This window comes from Apium graveolens, chromosome 1 (genome assembly GCF_009905375.1).
Source record: "Apium graveolens cultivar Ventura chromosome 1, ASM990537v1, whole genome shotgun sequence".
In the NCBI taxonomy this organism is placed as follows: Eukaryota; Viridiplantae; Streptophyta; class Magnoliopsida; order Apiales; family Apiaceae; genus Apium; species Apium graveolens.
This window is the reverse complement of record NC_133647.1, coordinates 158,527,292-158,548,840: the sequence shown is the minus strand read 5'-3', so window position 1 is coordinate 158,548,840 and position 21,549 is coordinate 158,527,292. Positions and strand designations below refer to the sequence as shown.

Here is a 21,549-nt window from a genome sequence, read left to right as displayed (position 1 = left end):
ATCCTGTAAGTTCTGACGGGTTAAGTTCTGATGTCATTGAAACTGTGGTAACAACTCTAGACTCTCAAGAAGCATCAGAACCTGTCACTGGCTCTTCAAGTTCTGATTTATCAAGTTATGATGAGCCAAATTCTGATAATTCTGGAAACTCTGATTCTTCAAATCCTGAAGAATCTAACTCAAATTCTGAAGTCTCAGAGAGCATAACTACAGGGGGAGCATCAGAAAATGCTGATGGAGACAGTATGGATCATTGGGGAGGATCCAGTTCTAGAGAACAACTTCCATATGCAAGGAAATGGACTAAATCACATACACCTGACTTGATAATAAGAGATCCTGAAGCATGTGTCAGAACTAGAACTGCAACATTAAATGAATGTCTTTATCATTCTTTTCTATTTCAGACTGAACCAAAGAAAGTGGAAGAAGCTCTTCAAGAAGCTGATTGGGTGCAAGCAATGCAGGAAGAGTTAAATGAATTTAAAAGAAATAAAGTCTGGACCCTAGTGCCAAGACCAAAGAACAGATCCATTATTGGCACAAAATGGGTGTTCAGAAATAAAACTGACAGTGATGGCATAATTACAAGGAACAAAGCAAGGCTGGTTGCTAAGGGTTACTCTCAACATGAGGGTATTGATTATGATGAAACATTTACACCAGTTGCTAGATTGGAAGCCATAAGAATCTTTTTGGCTTATGCTGCTCACAAAAAGTTTAAAGTCTTTCAAATGGATGTGAAAAGTGCTTTTATCAATGGAGAATTGGAAGAAGAGGTATATGTTGAACAACCTCCAGGATTTGAAGATCAAAAAAATCTAAATCATGTCTACAGATTAGACAAAGCACTTTATGGCCTTAAGCAAGCTCCAAGAGCATGGTATGAGACTTTGCTCAATTCCTTTTGGAAAGTGGATTTTACAGAGGTACAATTGATAAAACTCTGTTTTACCTCAACCATGGAAAGGACTTACTTTTGGTACGAATATATATTGATGATATGATATTTGGTTCTACAAATGCCAAGCTCTGTGAAAGATTTGCAAAGGTAATGCAGTTAAGATATCAAATGAGTATGATGGGAGAACTTAGCTAGTTTCTAGGACTTCAAGTCAAGCAAAATGAAGAAGGTACTTTTATCAATCAATCCAAGTACACCAGAAATTTACTGAAAAAATTTGGAATGCAAGACTGTTCAACTGCATCCACTCCCATGGCCACTGCAACCAAGTTAGATAAAGATACTGGTTCATCAGTAGATATTACTAACTACAGAGGTATGATTGGCTCATTACTTTATTTTACTGCATGTAGACCTGATATCATGTATGCTACCTGTCTTTGTGCAAGATTTCAGGCTGATCCAAGAGAACCTCATCTAATAGCTGTGAAAAGAATTTTCAAGTACCTCAAGGGTACAACTGATCTAGGATTATGGTATCCTAGAGTATCAGATTTTAAGCTAATAGGTTACTCAGATGCAGATTTTGCAGGATGCAAAATAGACAGGAAAAGCACAAGTGGAAGCTTCCAATTTCATGGAGGCAGATTGGTTTCTTGGTTTAGCAAGAAACAGAAATCAATTTACACATCAACTGCAGAAGCAGAATATATTGCTGCAGGAAGCTGTTGTGCACAGATTCTTGGATGAAGAATCAGTTACTGGATTATGGGTTAGAATTTTCTAAAATACCTATTTACTGTGATAATCAAAGTGCTATTGCTATGACATGTAATCAAGTTCAACACTCAATGACAAAGCACATCAGCATTAAGTACCATTTCGTAAGGGAACATGTGATGGGAGGTACAGTGGAATTGTATTTTGTTCCAACAGATCAACAACTAGCAGATATCTTCACAAAACCACTATGTGAAGCTACTTTTACAAGACTGGTAAATGAACTTGGAATGGTTTCAGGTTCTTTCTCTAAATCTACTTAGTTTTTTGTTCTCATGCATCAGACTTATGATCATTGTTTACATATTATCTTATCTTAATGTAATCTGTGCTTAAATTAAAATACATTAAATGTTGATTGTTATCTGATATGGATCTATATACTCTGATAGTAATTTGAATGTTCTGTGACTATTCAATCCAATGAGGATTACTGTGCTAGATGCTGACCTAGTAGTCTTTAACATACTAGAAATCCCATGTCTGAATTAGTTGTTTATGTGAAAATTCATTAACACAAGCAAATTCTGATTTTGAGCTTAGTCAAACTTACTTTGTGTATCTTATTACTAAGTCACAAACTAGATTCTTGCTTCTTATCTATCAAATTCTGATGTCAGTAAATCTTAAGGATAACCTAAATGCTGATAAGCCTCTCTTATCTGAAGAAAAGAAAATAAAATAAATTAAAGTCAGGTACTCCTTTGAGATCTAGAGTAAATATGTGGAAGGGAAGACCCAAGTGCATTGCTGGTATTAAGTAATATGCATTAGAAAAGCAAATAAATCTTTCTTGGTGACTTTTCACATTCTCTGATTACTGGAGAAATACTCTGATAATATCATAAATTCTGATAGCAGTTGTGACTCATTTATAGGGGTGAGCATTCGGTTCGGTTAACCGAATACCGAACCGAAATAACCGAAATAATTCGGTTCGGTTACCGAACCGAAATAATTCGGTTTTTAATTCGGTTCTGATTTTTTATGTTATTCGGTATTTCGGTTTTTTCGGTTTTTTTACCGAAATACCCGAATTACCGAAATTACCGAAATATAATAAAAATATATATATATATATATACATATATTAATATATACATAAATATATTTATTTATAAATTACTTATTTTTACCTAGCTCCTTTCTTTTTTTTCACTTGAATTATCAATTCTCCGTTCCCAACTTCACTTTTTCTCTCTTTTTATTTGTTATATTTAATTGTTATTTGCCTAATTTAGATTTTAATGTATTTAGTTTTCATGATCTTCAATTTAGTTGTTAAAATAAAAAAATAAACTAACTAATTAGAAGTACTTTTATTGTAATCAGGACACCACACCATAATATTCAGGTGCATGAAAGTGGAGCTAAGAGTATAAGTTAACTGTTGTACGATCATTAATCTTTGTTGTAATTTATTAAATATTTTATTATTAAAATTTTAAAAAAAATTCCTAATTCGGTTTTTTAATTCGGTTTTCGGTTTTAACCGAAATAATTATTTCGGTTCGGTAAATAACCGAAATTATTTCGGTTCACTATTCGGTTCTGATTTTTACCCTTATTCGGTATTCGGTAACCGAATTATATTTCGGTTCGGTTACCGAATAACCGAATACTCACCCCTACTCATTTATACTGAGAAGCCACTGTAAAAAAGAATTCTAAAAGATGCATAAAATGAGCACAAACAGTTGAGGTGGACTAATGCACAAATTTATCCTATAGTAGACTTCATTATTAATGACAGATTTAAAGCACTTTTCTTAGTTATGCCTTATTTCTAAGATGTACTGAAGTATATCAGACTTTAATCTTTATCTGATATTTTGCGAATGCACACATTCTCACTCCATATGAATGATAAAAATTACTATGATGATCAAGTTGTTTCAGATACACAGTTAAGTGTCATATGCATAAATTCTGAGGACAAGTTCTGATGGAAGTTCTGATGATTAAACTCTGAAGAAACAAGTCAGTATTTGTATGAAGAATCACAGAAACAAACATTCACTTTTTGAGTACAGAAGCCATGTTCTGATGACTGTTAAAATCTGATAATAGTCAATTTCTGATATTAAATTCTGATGGAAACTCTGATGCTTACATGGCATTATTTTTTACTTGACTTATTTGTTGTAAATACTGTAACAGTCATATTTAATCAGAATATAATTAGGTGAGATAAAAACAGTCATAATCATTTGGGTTAGTGGTAAACATGTTTGTCTTGAAAAACTGCATGTTCACAGTAATTATTACTTATTTCCCGTGCCCACTAACTCTTGCTTTAACTATTTACTGTTCACATATTGCCAGGTGTAAACTGTCTTCCATACTTCACGTGGGCTGTATAAATACGAAAGTTAAAATATTTTACAATCTTTTACCTACTTCTCTCATTCTCTTATCTCTCTTATTTTCTCTCACCCACTAATATTCTCCGAAGCTCTTTTTCATACAAGCATTTTATCAAACACCTTGAAAACACTCTTTTTCTCACTTGATTTTTAACAGAAATGGCACCAAAAGATGTTATGTTCAATGGAGCTAAGTTTGTTCCTAACAACTACTCAGCTATTCTCTTTAAGGATGAAGCTCCATCAGAACTTCACTTCATCCAAGACTTTTTATCTCGAAGTGAAATAGGTTATGCACTGACTCAACCAAACACAATCTTATGGACTCAAGTGCTGGAGTTCTGGAGGTCAGGAGTTTATGATGATGGTGGTGCCAATGGGTCTTCAAGTATTGTATTTATAATAGGGGATGATGCCCATGTGGTGACTTTGGCCACAGTTCGACAAACACTCCACCTGCCAGAAAACTGCACATATTCAACAGTTGAAGAGCCAGCTCTTCAACAACTAATGGTCAATCTGGGCTACGAGAAAACTCTGGCTAAGCTGGGACAGTTGAAGAGACCCAACATAAGGAGGGAATGGAGTTTCTTCTTTAACTGCATCACCGGGACTTTTGCAAATAAGTGTTCAAATTTTGATGCAATTCCTATCCTAAGTCAGCAAATTGGGTATGCTTTAATTACTCAATCTCATTTTGATTATGCTAGTGCTGTACTAGGTTTTATTGGTAATAGGATGTCAAAAGATAGAAATACAGTCTATTTTGCTAGATTCTGTCAGCTATTATACAGTTTTTGTTGCTCTGATGCACCACAACTTGCAAGTGAGTTAATTTCATCTTTTAAACTTGCTAAGAGAGCATTTACTGACTTATTATCTACTAATAATAAGAAAACTGTTTTGAGACCCCTCCAAATTCCTACATCTGTCAAACAATTTTTGGTAAACTCTGACCCAAACACCTACACCTCCATATATACTGATGTACAACCAACCCAACCTCCATCAGCACCTACCACCACTACACAAACACCTCAAACCTTCTCAACCTCAATCAACTCAACCCACAATCAGAACTTACTTCCAACCATCAGTTCAATCCTCACAACAGCAACCATCAGCACATACCATCAGACCTTCATCTTCCAAACCTAAGAGGGCAAAGTATGTTACTCAACATCCAAAAAATAGAAGAAAGATGATTTTCAGGGATGAATCTGATAGTGAGGAGGAAGCACAGGTTCATGCATCAGAACCTGTGACAGTTGAAGCTGAAACTGTGGATTCTCAGAAAGCAACTGCAGCTGAAAGTTCTGATACCTTGAAGAGGAAAAGAATTTTAAACTCTGATGATAAAGAAAATCCTTCATTGGCAAGGAGATTGAAGAAAATGAAGGCTAAGAGGCATTTGGATAAGCCTCCATCAGAAGATACTGAAGAAGCTGAGGAAGGAGATCAAGAATCTCTGATATCAAAAGAGCCAATTATCATTAAATCTCTGCCACCTCCAGCTAAAGACAAAGACACTGTTCAGGATACAGTGGTTACACCTCCTGTTTCTCCTCTTCATGAAGATGTTACAGTTGAAGATTCAGGCTTAAGTCCTGAAATTGACATCAACATGCTGCACACTCCTACTATTCTGTATTTGGAAGCTCCTACAGCAGCTCAGATAACTCCAACTCATTCTCCAATTTTAAATGCTGATGCTGAGATACCATCTACTCCAACACCACATATTCTAAAGATAAATTCTGATGCTCAGAATCCAGATGAAGTCATTCCTGAATCTCCAGTTGCTTCACATACTCTAGTGCTGTCAAAACATACCGAGTCTTCTTCAAGTTCTGAAGACAGTGTTTCTATTCATACTCCAGCTCCTGTACTTGGAAAGGAAGCATTGGTCAAGAAATTTGTTGAACAGGATGCTCCTGTACCTTGGGATGAAACTCATAGAGGAGTAGAGTGGACCAAGAAGTGGAATGATTCTGATTTCATTCCAAGTTCTAAAGTTCTGACAGATCACATTGCTAAAGCTGATGAGCTTGTGTTAAATTCTGATATAAAGACACAACTTAAGATCACTGCTCTATCTACCAAGAACCTTCAAGGTCTTCACTATTAAACTCAAGTAAAGGCTGATACACTACAAGAATCATTCAACAAGCTAGATATGCAAATCAAGCTTGACAAGACAAGGATTATCAGACCTACATTTGAGAAAGTAGAAGCAATTGAGAAAGCTCAAGAGAAGCAACATGCCCAAATCTCTGAGGTCCTGGCTAATCAAGCTTCTCAACAGGCTCAATTGGATGAAATCTAATCTTCAGTTGAACTTCTTCTCTCACTCCTACTATCAGATGATGCCAAAAAGGGGGAGAAGATAGTTAAGTCCAAATGCTCTAATGATCAAATACTGAAGAAGAAAGATGATGAAGCTGATGACCAGGAAAACCCTAGCAAGGGTAGAGGTCAAGTTCAAAGTAAAGGGCAGAGCAGCAAGGTTTCTTCAAGGAAACTAATTACTGAAGCAAGAAAATCTTCTACTCAAAAGAAGACAAGTTCTGAAGCTGCTCAAACTCAAAATCTGATAGCATGTACTAAAACTCAAAATCTGATATCAAGTTCTGATGAGCAAAGTCGGATGTCAAAGCCTGATGTTCTGATACAAGGTGGAAGTCAAGACTCTCAAAAGTTTATGCAAACTCTGAAGCTCAAGGGAAAGTAGACAACAGTCTACTATAAAGATCCCAAGATTCAGACACTTGATGAGGAAATTTCTAGAAGATTATTTCTGAAGCATAATCCAGGAATGGATTTAGAAAATCTCAAGGAGGAAGAAGCTAGATTTAAAGCTGGAAAGAAAAATCTAAAGCCAAAAGCTTATGTTGCAAAGAAACCTCCAAGGCCTAAGGTAAAAGGCATTGTGATCAAGGAGAAGTCAAATACTGAGGCATCAAAGCCCAAATCTAGATCACAGATTGAGATTGATCTCAAAGAAAAAGGGAAAGGAAAAGTTGATGAACCAACCAAGCCACTGGAGATGAAAATTCCTCAAATTCTGATGAAACCAGTGTGCAAAATGGTTCAAGTTACTGATGACACTCTTGTTGAAGATGAAGATGTTCAAACTCTGAAAAGAAGGAAGATTTCTGAAGAATCAAAGAAAACCTCTGACAAGGCTCAAGTTGTTCAGAGTGAAGAACTTCAAGCTACAACAGAAACAACAAGTTTTGATAAAGTCATCAAAACATCAACCTCTGATAGTGCTCAAGTTGATTTGGACAAGATGAATCTAGCTGACAAAAAGAAACTCCTATGGAAAAATGTCAAGCCATCAGATCCAAAAAAAAGCCAATTGTTATCTGATTTTATGAATGTTGGATTGAAAGCCAGAGAAGCAAGAGACAAAGTTGGACTAGGTTCTGATGAAGCTAAGATCAAAACAGGAGTTGAAGTACTTACTAGAGATCCATTTCTTTTAACTGACCAACCTCTTGAAGATGTTACATGGAAACACCTTGATAAAGTTAAGGTTATCTCTGTTCAAGTGGTACTGGATGCTCATGACAAGTACAATGTCAAGGAAAATCTGATTTTATTTCTTGAAGATGGAAGGACATATCAGATGTCGGAATCAGATGTGCTAAAAAAATCACTGAAAGAACTTCAATTCTTTCATTACCTTTTAGAGGTAAAGTCTAATATTACCAGGAGATGGTCAAATTTCATATTGAAGACCATCAAAGATAAAGCAAGAATTTTTGGTTCAAGAGTTACAAAATTCATTCCTAGTATTGTTGAAGATGATGGAAGTGAGATTCCAATAAAGAAGAATTCTGCTAAGCTTGAAGTGATTCTGAAAGGGAAATGTCTATGCTACAATGAAGATTCTTCTCATCCTAGGGTAATAAGACTAACTTTAGAAAGAAACCATATCTCTGCTTTAAGGACTGCAATCTACCAGATTGGAAGTCAGAATGAAGAGATGAAGCCAATCAAGACTACACTATCTCAAGTCCCGAGGATTAAAGAAGAAAAACTGATATCAAGCTTTGTCAAGAATCATTATGGATTCAGATTGACTAAGTAAGATTGGTAAAAGCTACAAGGACTGTAAGTTGTAGTTAGTTATCTAGTTAAACTCTTATTTACATTTGTACTTAAATGTTTTTGACATCATCAAATCTATTAACTTGTATATTTTGCATAATTTACAAGTTGGGGGAGATTGTTAGATATATTTGAGATGTCATATCTAATATGATTCATGTTTAGTTTTCAGATCTTAATAAACATGACATATCAGGACTTACTGAAATCAGGACTTACCGGAAGTCAGAATTTAATATCAGAACTTAAGGTCATATCAGAACTTAAGTGCGGGAAGACTTTCATATAAGGAAGGAAGCTGATTTATAGTAGAAGATCGAGACTAAAATAAAAAGAAGATATGCATGAAAAGAGTTAGAGGACTAGAAGACTTATAGAAGATATCTGATTGATACATTTTAGGAGACAAAATTATATTCCATATCAATTAGAAGTTATCTTGTAACTGTGTACTATATAAACACAGACTTAGGGTTTACACTCTATGTGTTATTATTATCAAGAAGATTATACATTGTAACCTAACATCTCTTAGTGATATTTGTTCATCACTGAGAGAGAACAACAGTTCTTATTGTAACAGAGTTTATTTAATATACTTGATCTTTGTTACAAACTTGTGTTAAATCAATTTGATTGTATAAACACTGTATTCAACCCCCTTCTACAGTGTTGTGTGACCTAACATCAAAGCCTGAACTTGAGCATTGAGAGATGCATTGGAGGTTTCCAGAGAAGCTACTTGATTCTTGAGTGCTTGAATGTCTTATGAAGAGGAGCCTGTAGTAGAAAGAGGATTAGATTGTCCAAAAGTAGACTGCACAAATTTCTGAATTTCATCCACGACCAAAGGTGAAAGAATGTATCTTGTAGTGTGCATTTGATCCAACTTCAACCGTGTATCATTGGATTTAGTGATGTGATCTTGAACTACTTTATGCAAGGCTATAAAGGATTCTTTGAGTTGATTTGTACTCTTATCAATCCCACTGAGATCATACCTTGACATTTGTTTTGAGAAGATTTTGAATTGGTTTTTTATCTCAGTTTTAGAGGGGATGATTTGGTCCATCTTTTCCCTGACCATTTTCATGACTTTGTCTTGATGTCCATTCAATGTAATTTCTAGTACTTTTCCAAAGTTATGAAAAGCCTTAATTTGAGCTTTGTAGTCCTCATTGATGGCATCATACACCTCTTGTGGAGTGAGAGATCTGGCATTGCTTCCCAGAATTGTGATGTATTCCTCCCTGAAGTTAGCTAACACAACATCCATTTCAATGGTGAAGTCTTTGTCCAACCAAGCATCACAGTTAGCATCCTGACCAGCTTCATCAACAATTTTTTCTTGATTATCTTCAACATCAGCCTGGTAGGAAAGCATGATAGCTTGGTAGTCCTGATTTGACATGTTGAATGTGAGTAGCTGTTGTGAGATTTGAGCAAGGCCTCCAAGTTGATCAACTCTAAGATCTTCAATTGTTGAAGGTTGATTTTCAGTGTCTTGGATCCATTAGGAGATGAGGTGAGATCGAGATGTAGAAGGTTGTGAATCAGAACCACCTGTGACTGAAGTCACAGTTTTACTGACATATTGCTCTATGGTTTTGACAAGTTGTTGTTCCTCACATAAAGTGGGAACCTCCAATTAAATTGGAGGGGATTTGACCGGGTTACTGCCATGTTCACCAGTCTCAAACCCTTGTACTTCTTGCAGAGCACTGTCACTTGAATGTGATAAACTTGCCTCCCCCATAGCAGGATCATTGGCAATTGTATGCCTAGCATCAACTGCTAATGCAATTTCTGCTAGGGTTGTGAGGGGAGTTATTCCTACATGAGGAACCTCCAATAGAATTGGAGAGGATTTAGATAGCCCCCCTTAGGAGTACTACCCTCAAACCTAACAGCCCGTGAAGGCTGATTTGCACATGAAGGTGCATTTGTGACATCCATGGGATGTTCAGTAAAAACTGATGAATCCCCTATATTTTTAATGGTGTCATCAAGGTCTACCCCAGCTAGTAGAATCTCACCATCTGAATGTAGTGTCTGGGTGGTGAGCAAGGTTTCTTGAACCAGGTCACTTGATTTAGCTTGCACTCGAGAATTGGATTCAAGTGCTATAAGTAGAGAAGAAATATTGGAAATTAGAAGTTATTGCTCAGAAGTGAGTGTTGGAAGCTCCCCCTGAATGGATAAGGGAGCTTCAAAAGATGGGTCCTCACTGCGTGTGCCATCCTTATTTCTCCTACCATACACTTGAATTTCTTCAGGTGCAGGCTGTGCAGACTATGTACAAGGTGCATTGGGGCGAATGCTCTTTTCAATAGACACACCCTATTGAGAGGATGAATCTAGAGTCTGTTTAGTCCCCATTGTTACAACTGTATCCTTTTGGGAGGATACAGAGGTGGTTTGAGTGGTCAGCTCATATTTCTTACTCTTTTTTGATCTCTTGACCAAGGGTGACTCAGTTTCTATTTGATCCTCACCACTCTCAGTTATAACTGTTAAGGTTACCTCCTTTCTCTTCCTTTTACTCACCTCATCCTTTTGAGAAGATGAGGTGGTTGGTTTCCTAGCTACCAATGGTTGGTTTGAAGAAGTGGTTTCAGCTTGGGAAGGTCCCTGTGGGTGTTCCTGTGTTTATAGTTCCACAGGTTCAGGAACCATAGCTGTGCTAGATTGTGCATTAGATCTCATGTCAGGCATTGGGTAAGGGTAAGTCCTAAACCTATCTAACATGAATGGAGTGATTTTCAGACTTAAATTTACCTTGTTCTTTGTAGTAAGTGGACCAAATATTATTTTAGACACTTGTTTACAATTGCCTATTTTAGTGCTATCTATACCATTCAACAAATGTATGTCTCCTACTTTATGATTTAAAGTGGACATAATGAATCTGGGAAAGAAGATTTCCTTACCTATAGCAGACAAGGGCATGGTCATCCTGGTTACAAGTTCTTCCAGGATCAGTAGACCATCCTAGATTTCCTTAAGTTAGTCCTATTCAAGCTTGACAAGTTGATTCTTCCACCATCATTGATGAAGTCCATAAACTTAGTCAGTTCATCAGGAGTTGGTACCTCCACCAAGATTGCAGTTGGCAGTCCCAAGGCTATATTCACATCTTGCTCATTAAACTCAATTTATTATCCTCCAACTGAGCAAGTTACCACCAGAGATACAGAGTTATCATTGATCACAATCCTTACCACGACTATAGTCCAAAACTCATACAGCACATCTAAGTACAACACTGGTTTAGCAGTTAAAGCTCTTGCAAGGTAAGATTCAGACATAAATTTTACAAACCCCTTGAAACTACCAGGGGCTTGGTTAGCATCAGTAAAAGCTAGGTAGTTTGTTCCTTTCTCTGGGATAGTTGCTCTAACATTGTTTTGTGCCATTGTTGTTTAGTGAGTATGAATGAGTAAGAAAAATTTGTGAGAAATGAGTGAAAACGAGAGAGAAATCGGTTTTGGATTGAAAGCTAGGTCGCTTGAGATCTCGAAAGTTGTAAGTATGTATATGTATCGAGATGTCTGGGTATTTATAGTAAAAGCAAATGACTTGTCGAGAACTCAAAAATAGACGTTTGGAATTAGTCTATCGAGAAGTCATTTTAAGAAATGAAAAACATATCGATAAGTCATTTTAGATTACTCTTATAGAGAACTAAAAAATGACTAATCGAGATGTCAAATAAATACCCAGTTTGTCCAGAAATGTACTGAATTAATTCCAACTTTTATTTGAATAAATCAAAATAAAATCAGAATAATTTTTCCAAAAGTATTTTACCAAAATAATTTATCAGATTAAATTATTCCAGTTTTGAGTTATTGATAAGTCTAAAAATAACTCTTGTAGAGAACTCTGTAAGTTAACACTTGTAGAGAACTCTACAGTGACTTATTGGTAAGTCATGATTAAGCTTATCGAGAAGTCACTCGAGAAGCCAGTAATTTGACTTATCGAGAACTCATTCGAGAAGTCTTAAAATGACTTGTCGATAAGTCAATTAGACTTATCGAGAACTCAGTTCTCTATATACTTTTGATCACTGTAATTCTGCCTTGTGTTAATTTTACATATTTGAAGATGTAAATTAACAACTGAGCAGTTTACTTAGAATTTTAAAAAAACTTCCAAGTTAAATTTTGAATTTTGAAAAATAAATATGCAGAGATTTTTGAAATATTTATAATTCATATTTCAGTTAATATCCAATTAAATCAAATAAAAGTTGATTTATTAGAAATTAATCTGCTGTAAAACATTAGCTGAGTTCTTGCCTTAGGATGAAGAATTAAGCATTCCAATTTCACCTACAAGTCTAGTAAAAGTTGCTTCATCCAAAGGTTTAGTAAAAATGTCAGCTAATTATTTTTTTTGTTGGAACAAAATGAGCTCAATCGTACCATTAGTAGCATGTTCTCTAATATAATGTACCTTACATCAATGTGCTTTGTTCTAAAATGATTAACTAGATTAGCTACTATAGATATAGCACTAGTATTGTCACACATGATAGGAATTTTATGTAACACTAGGTCATAATTCATTAGTTGATTTCTAATCCAAAGCACTTGAGCACAACAACTTCCTGTAGCTATGTATTCAGCCTATATTGTAGAAGTTGATACAAATTGTTGTTTCTTGCTATACCAGGATACAAGTCTTTGTCCAAGAAATTGACATCTTCCATGAGTACTCTTCCTGTCAACCCTGCATCCAGCAAAATCTGTATTTGTGTAGCCAAAAGCTTCAAAACCAGTTCCCTTAGGATACCATAATCCCAAGTTTGGAGTCCCCTTCAAGTATCTCAAAATCCTCTTTACATAAAATGTGATTCTTTTGCATTGGCTTGAAATCTTGTACATAGACATGTTGTAAATATGATGTCTGGTCTACTTGCAGTTAAGTAAATCAATGATCCAATCATCCCTCTATAGCTTGAAATGTCTACACTTTTGCCCTTTCTATCTTCATCCAACTTTGTTGCAGTAGACATAGGTGTAGATGCAGGTGAACAATCAACCATGCCAAACTTTTTCAATAAATCTTTAATATACTTAGTTTGGCTGATGAAGATTCCATCACTTCTTTGACTGACTTGAAGTCCAATAAAGTAACTTAATTTCCCCAGCATACTCATTTTATCTTCCCTTTGCATAAGCTTAGAAATTTTTTGGCAAAGCTTTTCATTTATAGAACCAAAGATGATATCATCCACATAGATCTGAACTAGGATCATATCTTCATCATATTTCTTATAGAAGAAAGTCTTGTCTATAGTACCTCTAGTAAAACCATGTTTAAGCAGGAATTCTGATAATGTATCATACCAAGCTCTAGGTGCCTGCTTTAGTCCATATAGAGCCTTGAGTAACTTGTACACAAAATTTGGAAATTCTGGATCTTCAAAGCCAGGTGGCTGTTGCACATAAACCTCTTCTTCTAACTCACCATTTAGGAAGGCACTCTTGACATCCATTTGATACACTTTAAAATTTGAATGTGCAACAAATGCTAGAAAAATCCTTATTGCTTCAAGTCTTGCAACTGGAGCAAAAGTTTCATCATAACCAATTCCTTCTTCTTGTGAGTAGCCTTTTGCAACCAACCTTGCCTTGTTTCTGGTAACTATACCATTTTCATCCATCTTGTTTCTGAATACCCATTTTGTTCCAATAATGCTTCTATTCTTTGGTGCAGGAACTAACTCCCCAACTTTGTTTTTTTCAAACTGATTAAGCTCCTCTTACATTGCAGATATCCAATCAGGATCCAATAGAGCTTCTTCAGTTTTCTTGGGCTCTATTTGAGACAAAAAAACATGCATGTAGGTACTCATTAACAGTTGCACTTCTAGTCCTCACACCAACAGTAGGATCACCAATGATTGCTTCTCTAGTGTGACTTCTATCCCACTTCCTTGTATGAGTTTGTTGACTTGTGCCTTCATCATTTTCTTCATTATTGTTATGACTGCTAGATCCTTCTTCTCTTTCTCCCCCTGAGTTTGTGCTATCAAATTCAGATGTATGAGATGAGCTTCTATTCCCATGAGTTTCCTGTTCACTACTCTCTTTTTTCGAAATCTATTGTATATTGACTTCATCATCACCATCAGAATCACTATCAATATTGAGGTTTCAAATGCAAGGGCCTCAACTTCATTTTCATCAAGACGTTCCAAGTATGGACACTTTTCATCATCAAAAGTCACATTTGTGCTTTCTATAATATTCTTTTAATCAATCACATAGACTTTGTAGGTAGTCCTCTCCAATGAATATCCCAGAAAAATTGCTTCAAAAACCTATGAGTCAAATTTTCCCACATATTCAGAGTTGTCTTTTAGAGTGTAATACTTGCTTCCAAACACATGAAGATGCTTTACAATAGGCTTTCTTTTAGACATGATTGGGTAAGGTGATTTGCCATAAACTTTGTTAATGAGATATCTGTTTTGAGTGTAGCCTGCACTGTTAACAGCCTCTTCCCAGAAACTTGTTGGTAACCTGGCATCTTGCAGCATTGTTCTAGCAGCTTAAACTAATGTTCTGTTCTTTTTTTCAACAACTCCATATTATTGAGGTGTTTTAGCTGCTTAGAATTCTTGAACAATGCCTTTGCTTTTGTAGAATTCACTTAATGTTGCATTTTTGAATTCTATTCCATTAACACTTCTCAATCTTTTTACACAATTATGATCTTCAGCCTGTTTCTCTATCTTCTTGATGTGCTTAATTATGATATATGGAGTCTCATCTTTAGAGTACATGAACTCTACCCAAGTATATCTTGAGAAATCATCCACCATCACAAGTGCATATTTATTTCTTGAAATTGATAAGACATTTACTGGCCCAAATAAGTCCATGTGAATAAGTTACAATGGTGCACTTATAAAATTCACAGTTTTTGACTTGTGACTTGATCTTTTCATTTTTCCTTTCTAACAAGCTTCACAAACTTCAATTTGAGCAACCTCCAGATTAGACATGTCTCTTACTAACTCCTTTTTGACCAAGGTGTTAATTGGCTTGAAATTCAAAAGAGATAACTTTTTATGCCATAGCTTACTTTGTTCTTCTGATGCCTTGGTGTAGAAGCAACAAATATCATACTTATTTATTGAGTCCAAGTCTGCAACAAACAAGCTCCCTTTTCTTGCTTCTTTCAGAGCAGCTTCACCAGTTTTCTTGCTGATAAAAGTGCATTCTTCTTTGTTGAATAAAACTTCCAAACCTTTGTCTATAAATTGACCAACACTAAGAAGATTCACTTCAAGACCAGCTACCAGTACTACATCATCGATGACAATATTTCCAGAAATAATCTTGTAATATCCCATTGTGAATCCCTTGATGTTGTCTCCAAAGGTCACCAAAGGGCCAACCTTCTTCTTAAACTGTGATAACAAGGCCTTATCACCTGTCATATATCTGGAACATCCACTGTCAATGATCCATATGACCTTCTTCATTTTGCCCTACACACAATAAGTTTTAAGTATGTTTAGCAACCCAAGTAGTGTTGGGTACTTTCTTCTTGTTAACTGATTTAGCAGAAGTAGAATGAGTTGTTTCAGATAAAATAGAATTTAATGACTGTTGTGCATTTTCCCTATCCGCTGTAGACCCAATTTTTGTTTCTTTGAGGTCTACACTCAGTTTGTGACTACTTTTCATCATTTTCAAGTTGCAATGATGCAATCAAACTTGTCACAGAATGAGTATGGATCATTTGCATCTGCTTCATTGTATTTACAGGCTCCTTCAGTTGGCTTGCTAACAACCTTTTTACAAAGGTGAGTTAGGTGATTCACAGAGTCACATTTTTCACATTTCTTTCTTGGAGCATCTGCAACATAAGAAAAATTATTGCTTTTGTTTATCCCAATTTTCCCATTTCTATTTTTCTTTTCTTTCTTGCATCTTCAATTTTAGTTTATTTGACAGGTGTCTTGGAACCTTGGATGTCCATGAGCTTTTCTTCAGCTTTGAAAGATTGAGTTGGTTCTGCATTTTTCTTCTCATTATCTTCATCAATAATTTCTTACTTAATAATCAACTCTTCTTCACTGAAGTTAACTTCACATGTCTTGAACATAGGTGAGTCAACATTTTTAAGGATTGTTGGAACATTTTCATTCACAGTTGTTTTTCCCTTGTCACCTATATTTTTCTTCTTGCTGATCAGGGAATCATAATCAAGACCAATAACAATATTTACACATGGCTTGTTTTTCTCATGCTATTGTCCAACCAATTCAGATGCATTCATGAAGGACTTTAACTTCACCTCATTATTTTCCAGCTTTTCCCTTAACACTGCTTCAATTTTACTTGCACATTTGAGCTTGTTCTTCAGATATGCATTTTCTTGTCTTACAGCTTCAAGTTCTACCGGCAACAATTCAGATTATTGTTTCTCACTTTCAAGCTTCTCATTTATCTTTGTCAGTCTGCTAACTTCTTCATTGGCAGCAACCATACTTGTATGTATGTGAAACATTTTTGTGCTCATCTTCTCTACAGTTTCCTTATATTGACTCACATTTAAATCAATGGTGGTGAGAGTTGGTACCTATGATTTTGATGAGGATGACTCTCCTTGTTCCAAGGACATTAATGCATAATTTCCAACTTCTTCATCTTCATCATTATCAGAATCATCCTAACTTTTTCCCTCTGCAATATAAGCTTTGCTGTTTCTTCAGAAGAGCTTCATACTTTGCTTCCAATTCAAGATAAGCTTTGTCTTTCTTTGCTTTCTTGGGTTTCCCTCATTCTGTAGCAAAATGGCCTAGTTCATCATAGTTGAAGCACCTTATCTTTGATCTGTCAACATATCCAGTTTTGTAACTATTTTTACTACCAGATGTGTACTTCCCTTTTCCTTTCCAGTTGTTGTCTTTATTGAATGATTGTCCTTTACCCTTGAAGAATCTTGGCTTCTTTACTCTAATGTTAGAGAACTTTCTTGCCAGATAGGCCAATGATTGATCAAGCTCATCAAGTTCATCTAGGGTGTAGAACTCATTTTCTTCCAATTCTAGAATAACTTGCTCCTGTAAATCATTGGTTCTTTGCTCACTTGTTAAGGTAACTAATGTCTGGGATCTTGGCTCAACATTAGAGGTCTGGCTTTCATTGACAACTAGAGCACTTGAACCATCTACAACATGCCCTTGACCAGATCTTAATGATTTTCTTTGAATCATTTCTAATTCATATGTTTTTAAGATTCCATACAGAACTTCCAGTGTTATCCTGCTTAGATCTCTCCCTTCTCTGATTGCAGAAATTTTCTGTTCCAAATGGTTAGGAAGTGTGAGCAAAAATTTCAGATTCACTTCTTCAGCTTCATAGTATTTGTCATGGAGCTGCAAGTTATTTATCAGCTTATTAAACATTTCAAACACATCAGTGATACTTTCTTTTGGCTTGGCCATGAAACCCTCATATTGTGAAATCAGTATCCTTCTTTGATTAGATCTAACTTCCTCAGTTCTCTCACAGAGTATTTCAATATTTTCCCAGATTTTCTTGGCAGTGTCACAGTTGACAATGTTTTTGTACATTACATTGTCAAGTGACTTTATCAATATCAGTTGCAAGCCACTATCCATGTGTTTTTGTGGTTTTATGCTTTTCTTGAAGTGTTTATGGTTGTGAACAAAGTAAATCAAATCTTGTAGTGAAATGTGTTAATGCAAAATTAAACATGCAATCAAGAAGAACACAGATCTTTCAAAACTCACTTAATTTTATATTAAAATTAAGAATGTTTTGCTACAAAATTTTTAGGCTCTTTGTTGGTAAAGAGCTTAGCTTATTTCTTGAGAGAATACAAGAGTTCCTGATCTAAATTGTTATCTCTAATAAAGGACCAATGTTAACTTTATATTTTAGTTAACTGCTGGTTTATACAGTGTACAATACGAGATGCTATTCACTTTAGTAAACTGTCACTAATCATTTCCATTTTAGGAAAAGTATATCTTCCATTTCGGGCTTAGCATATCTTTGCATACTATGTTAATCTTGATCTTCCTTTGTCAGTAAATCTTTACCCTTAATCTTGCACACTCTTCAAGCTGCTTTTTATAGACTTGTCAATCCAGCCGGCTGGATTATTTGTTGATTGTAAATCTTGGATATTGAACTCGTTTGCAATTTTGTACTTTGAGATTTTACCTCGAGATCTCCAGTTTGATCTATAGAGAACTTGACATCTCGATAAGTATGATGGCTTATCGAGATCTCTAATACTCCATAGTTAATTTGACTTGTAGAGGTCTTTGAGTTCTCAATAAGAGAATTTGGCTTGTCGAGATCTCTAGTCTTCATATCTTTACTTTGACTTATCGATATGTCTGAGTTATCTAGTGGCTTATTGACTTGTCGATAACTCAGAGTTCTCTAGTCAAATTTGACTTGTCGATAACTCAGACTTCTCTAGTGAATTTTGGCTTATCGATATCTCTGAGTTCTCTAGTGGAATTTGACTTATCGATAACTCATAGTTCTCTAATGAATGTTGACTTGTCGATAACTCTGAGTTCTCTAGTGAAAAAATGACTTATCGATATGTCCAATCTTCATGTCTTCAAATTGGCTTGTCGATATCTCTGAGTTCTCTAGTAGCTTTTCTGAGTTCTCTATAAGTCATTCTGGAGTTCTCGAATAACTTCTCTATAACACTAAATCTGTGACTGTTAAGTGGCATTCATGACACTTATTTATGCTCTAATAAGCTTTGAGTTGGTGTATTTGTAATCAAGTTATTTTTGTTTTAACGTGTTTTCAAGTGTTTTTGCATTTCAGGCATTATTTTGAGAATCAAGTGAATTAGCATTGTTTTGATGCTAATATGATATTTAGGATGTGTTGGAATAAAAGCTTGAAAGATTGGCTCGAAGCTGCAAGGAATAAAGAAGGAAAAAATAAAGTTTTTTGGCAGAAGGTCAGCGTGCCCGCGCTGATGTTGCGAGCGGCCACGCCAGGGAACAGAAATTCAGCGCGCCCGCGCTGGTGAAGCGCGCGGCCGCGCTGGGTCGGGAGTTAAAAATCCTGATTCTTGTGCAATTCGAATTCTGGACTCCTGGGGTGCATGGACTGCTATATAAACATAACTGAGGTCATTTTTCAAGATATATTCATAATTCAGAGTTTTGAAGACATCAAGGAGGGAGAAGATGACAAGAGATCTTTTGGCACAATTCAACAAAGGCGAAGACGATCTAGTTTATTTCTATGAATCTTTCTTTTGAGTTGTAATTTGGATGCTTGTTTCTTGTTTGTTTGAACCTATATTCTTGTGTGTACTTTAGTTTATTTATTGGTATAAAGTCTACGTTTGCTATATCATGTTTTCATTGGAACCCACGTTGGCGATAAGTTCGATTATGGGCTAATCATTATCGTGGGGTTTTAGCGGATTTATTTATGGATTTCTTTAGTTAATTTATTTGATGCCTTAGTGTGTGGTGATTGTATGATATCCTAGTTATGGTTGTGCTTATTCATCTTATGAGCGTCGCGAACTTATAAGATAGTGTATTAATTCTTAATGAAGCGAAAGTGAATTTAAGGATTTAGAACTTGCCATGCTAGCATAGGTTCATGTATTGTTATGCATGATTTGTCGGTAATTTTATCCATCTTACTTGCCCTATGTAATCAAGATAGATAACTTGTGCGTAAACCATTATGTTGTCAAATTCTATAGACATATAGGGTCTCAATATAATTGGTGCCTATTCAGCTTCTATCTCTTTTGTGGATGTCTGGTAGAATGGTACTCATACAACAAAAGTTGACGTTTATCAGTTTCGTGTTGTCTGATTAGTGTCATCACCATTGCATGCTAAGGTTGAGAATAATAAGACTATTGAATAGAGTACTTAATGAAGTTAGAATCCCATGTCTGTCATAAATATTAACTCAGTCTATTTTATTCTCATAGTTATAATAGTTAGCGTAATTCTTAGTTATAAACATTCTCACTTTGTTATCGTCTTAGCATTGAATAATAACCATACATTATTGCTTAGGTGCGTAATTTAGATAGTTAACCAATACAGTCTCTATGGGATCAAATCTGATTTATATCTTATACTACTTGCGAACTTGTATACTTGCGTGTAATATTAGCACCTGTTTAGCGACTAACAAGTTTTTGGCACCGCTGCCGGGGACTGCAGTGTTAATTACTAGTTTATGTGCTTTCCATCAGTGGTCGTTAAAGTTCATTGACCCGGACATTGTTACTTAATTATTTCCTTGTTTTATTTCAGGTGATCTAGCGAGGGTGTATACATACGCGTTCGCGTACTCGTAAGAGAACACTGGATAAAGTCGAGGAAGAACTTGTGATAGTTCGTAGGGAAGAAGAAGAGAAAGTTGAAGAGCCAATTGTAGTAGCTATGGGTGATCAAGCAGAAAATCCGAAGGTTTTGATGGACTACTATAAGCCTAAGATTAATGACATTCAGTCTAGCATCATTAGACCAGCCATCACGGATAACATTTTTGAGATCAAGTCAAGCACGATCCAGATGATACAGAACTCAGTTCAGTTTGGGGGTTCTCCTACCGAAGACCCCAACATGCACATCAGGGATTTCATCGAGATCTGCGACACTTTCAAGTTCAATGGTGTGGCTGAAGATGTTATCAAGCTGCGACTCTTCCCATTCTCTTTGAGGGACAAATCTAAGTGCTGGTTATACTCTCTACCGGCAGGGTCTATCACAACTTGGGAAGATCTTGCTCAAAAGTTTCTCACTAATTTTTTTCCCATGGCAAAGACTGCAGCAATAATGAATGCTCTTACCCAGTTTGTGCAGCAAACTGGAGAATCTCTGTGTGAGGCTTGGGATCGATATAAGGAGATGCTAAGGAAGTGCCCACATCATGGCATGCCTGATTGGATGATTATCAACTATTTCTACAATGGATTGGGACCTACTTCTAGGCCCATGCTTGATGCAGCATCAGGAGGAGCCTTGTGGGCTAAGAGCTATGATGAAGCTTATGAACTTATTGAACTGATGCCTGCTAATAAGTACCAGAATCCTTCCCAGAGTCTGACTCAGGGACAAGTTACAGGAATTCTAAAGTTGGACGCAGCAACTGCTATCGCTGCCCAACTTAAGGCTTTGACAATGAAGGTGGACACTTTGGCTAATTATTGAGTTAATCAAATCACTAGTGTCTGTGAGCTTTGTGCCGGTGCCCATAAGACTGATCAGTGCGTAATTTTGAATAAATCAGCTCAGTTCGTGAGCAACTTCCAGCGATCGCAGCAACCTGTGCCAGCCACCTATCATCCAAATAACCGCAATCATCCTAATTT

General features: G+C 35.9%; 1 non-coding gene across 1 annotated transcript; it reads right to left on the bottom strand.

Moving 5' to 3' along the window:
* Positions 1-21,007: 21,007 nt before the first annotated feature.
* Positions 21,008-21,114, bottom strand: LOC141683084 (small nucleolar RNA R71). The gene has a single exon (XR_012560108.1). It is a non-coding gene; the product is annotated as a small nucleolar RNA R71 (small nucleolar RNA).
* Positions 21,115-21,549: the final 435 nt, after the last annotated feature.